We start from the raw sequence: 3910 nt of genomic DNA on the forward strand, positions 1-3910 counted from the left end.
AATGATCCGAACTTCCCATCACTACTAGTCATTGATGTCCCTTGTCAATACTACACTTTTTTTTTTCTTCAATTTTTTCAATATTAAGGCCAGAAAACAATTTGCTGATTATAGTTTAACATACTGTGATAGTACACATACCAAAACATTCAGATGTTTTAATAATAGTTGTTGCCCAAATATTACTCAACCAAATATTACTAGGCTATTACTAACATGAACCTGCTTTATTTTTATTTTTATTATGTTTACATATAAAAATGGCAATTAAAATAGAACTTTATATGTTTCTTATGAGACGTTCATGGGTGTGTGTTTTTACTGTGAAAAACCTTGTTAAATATATAAAGTCTGTTTTTCATGTGCTAAATTATGTTTATTTAACTTGTACATGAATATTAATATTAAAAGAAATGTATTTAAAAATGCATATTTAAAATGGTTTTCAGATTATTTAAACTATGTGGAGAATGACAATTTGTAGACAAATCAATGTTTAATTTGCATTGCAAATGGGTGAACTCCTTTTGATGGAAGGGTAAATAACTTTCATTTGGCAGCTTTATATTTGATAATTAACAAGGCTTATTTTTACAGCACAATCTTAGCTTGATATGGCAACTTCTGCTTGTAAAGTTCTACTGTTTATTTTATTTAATTTTACTTTATTTTATTACTGCATGGCAATAATACCATGTTTTTTGGACTTATACCATAGCAGTATGTTTGTATGAATTTAATTTAATTTAATTTTATTTTATTTTATTTTATTTTATTTTATTTTATTTTATTTTATTTTAATTTAATTTAATTTAATTTAATTTAATTTTTTTTTTGCTTGAAAATATTACCTTTAGTCTGTTTAGACCACTTAGGTACAGATAAGTGTATATTAAATAATATCTTTGTGTGTGTATGTGTGTGTGTGTGTGTGTGTGTGTGTTTTTGCGTCTTACTAAAGGGGTATTGACCAGACTGATAGACAACAGAAATACTGTTCATGAGTGAGTGCAGTGTCGTCATGGCAACAAACTCCCTTGAGTATGTGTGTGTGTGTGTGTGTGTGTGTTTTTGCGTCTTACTAAAGGGGTATTGACCAGACTGATAGACAACAGAAATACTGTTCATGAGTGAGTGCAGTGTCGTCATGGCAACAAACTCCCTTGAGTGTGCTCAGTGCAGTGTCACTCGCTCGCTCTGGTGCACACACACACACATGCATGTACACACACATACACATTAGTAAAGAATAAACAAAGCCCAAGTTCCACAGGAAATTAAAAGATGAGATAAATAAACCTGACATAAAAGTGATACCAGCATCTCAGGGCTTGTGCATATGTTACAATATGTTTTATTGAACTATCCTTGTTAATTCTATGAAAGAATAAAGTAAAATATCTGTACTGATCATGTTTCAGGCCTTTAAAGTTGAAGCTGTTTCTTTCTTCCTTTATGGCTATCTCTCTCTTCCTGTGGTCCATTAATAATGAACCAATAGGAAAGTAGCGCAGCCCTGCTGATGAGTTTGCATTGATCTCTGAAGCTACCGGATACAAAACCAGCACCTCAAGCACACTTATCAGCCTTATCACACAAACACACACACACACACACACACACACACACACGCACACAAAGAAATACCGAAACCTGTTCACACACACACACACACACAAACACCAAAACCTGTCCACACACAAACAAGTTCACAGTTCACAGGAAGGCCAACACTAAATCATGCACATTTGTACAGCAGTATTCATACACTGTAAAAAAACAAAACAAATCTGTGACATTTATGGTAAAATACCGGCAGCTGTGGTTGCCAGAACTTCACCGTTAAAAATATGGTAGCAACATTTTAGGTTTTACAGACTTAACTTAAATTCACAATAAAAAACTATATTTCATTAACTGATGTAATGTTAATAAACCAGCATATTGTAGTACTAATATCTGTTTTGAACCATTGTAATACTGATAACCACCAAAAACAGGTGGTGATGAGAAAGTCACATGATGAATCAAAGCTCATCACAAACAGCTCTTCCACAAGCTGAGAAGGGAAATATTAATATATATATAGAAGGTGGACAGTGTCATTCACACAAACACTAAACACCATCATGGTAACACACATGATACTGAAATATGCAGTAAACATTAATTTAACAACATTAGATGTAAGATAAAACCCTAATGTACACAACTGATAAGAAAAAACTAAGAAACATAGTAATTTCAATGAAAAAACAAAATATGAAGTGTCATGCAGGGATTTGGGAGTGTCAATTTACGGTTTTTCACTGTAAATTATACAATGACTTTTTCTTTTTCACTTCCAAAAACTATCATTTTAACAGTATTTTACTGTAAAATTACATTAAATGTAATTACAGTTATTCACCGTATATAGTATGGAAAGTTACTGATAACCAATTAACAAGTTTTTGCTGTAACATTTTTACAGTCTTTTACTGTTAAAATCACAATCGTTTTTTACAGTGTATGCATTCTTACTGTAAAGGAATACATCTCTTAAGAAGAAACATTCTCTTAATCATTCTCTTAAACAAATCATTCTCTTGAAGAGACAGTGTAATCGTATCACTTTTACAGTTTTGTCTTACAGTAATTTTCCTAATTTTATCAACCTTAAGGAGAACATTTACATATCTCTAAGCTAATCTCTAATTTTAATTCCATAGTTTTAGTTTAATATAGATTTTTGTTTCTTTTTTTGTGGTAAAAATTTGACCCAGACATGTTCTTGAAAGCTTTTGTAAGTCACTTCAATCAAATACTTAACCAAAAGCCGTTATTAGCTTCTACAGAACAAATTTTGTGTTTATAGGTTTAAATTGGCTGGTAAACAGTCACAGTCATTGACGTGACTTTTGTCAGTGTCTCTCTCTTTCCTCATGGGGAAAGTTGTGATCAGTATTGATTAGAAAGTGAAGGATTCGTGTTTAAACAGATCTATAGCTGAGGCTTTCTAAACCAAGTGTTAGCTAACAGACTTCCTGTTGGTGTCCGCATTCATTTAGTTTATTGCCTTGATTGTCAGGCTTCTGGTCTGTACTGGAGCAATATTGACTCACATAGGAAAGTTATTGAAGGTACACATAACATTTAAGTGCATACACTTCAAGTAAACACACAGAGCAGGGGCCTGGTTGTTGAAAGCCACAGGTAGAAGTCTCCTGAACACAATGAGAACTGTTTCAACACTAAGAGAAAAAGGATGATATCTCCCATAATGAGATCTCAGTAATGTTGTGGTTGTTTTGTTTGTTAACTAAAACTTTTAAAATCATTTGTAGGAATTAAAATAAAATTTAAATAAAATAAAATGAAATATAAATATTAGATGAAAAACCTAAAAATAAACCCTCTGCAACTAACTGAAAAGTAAGTTAAAGTACTAAAATTACTTGAACTAAAATACAAATGAAAGCTAAATTGAAGTATACTACAAGCTAATTCAAAATATTAACAAATACTATAATAGTATGCAAATAATAAAATAAGAATTAAAGCTAAATAGTAATTTAAAAAACATAAGAAACTAATAAAAATGATAAAGCACATAAAATTACTAAACTTAAACTACAATTAAAATAAGAAAGTTTAATATAAGAATAAAAGCTGATTCAAATGTGAATAAATACTATAATAGAATGTTAATAATGTAAAATAAAACTAACATGAACCAGTGTCTCCCCTAGGTTTACGGCTTTTGGACCCATAACATTTTTTTTGTTTTAATTAATAATTTAATTAAATTAAATTATTAATTTAATAATTAAATAAATTAATTATTTAATTAATAATGTCTAATTAATTAAAATCATGAAACTTAAACAATTTAACATCAATTTATTAAAAGTTTAACAAATATTACATG

Source organism: Sinocyclocheilus anshuiensis, unplaced genomic scaffold (assembly GCF_001515605.1).
Source record: "Sinocyclocheilus anshuiensis isolate Anshui unplaced genomic scaffold, SAMN03320099.WGS_v1.1 scaffold1065, whole genome shotgun sequence".
Lineage (NCBI taxonomy): Eukaryota > Metazoa > Chordata > Actinopteri > Cypriniformes > Cyprinidae > Sinocyclocheilus > Sinocyclocheilus anshuiensis.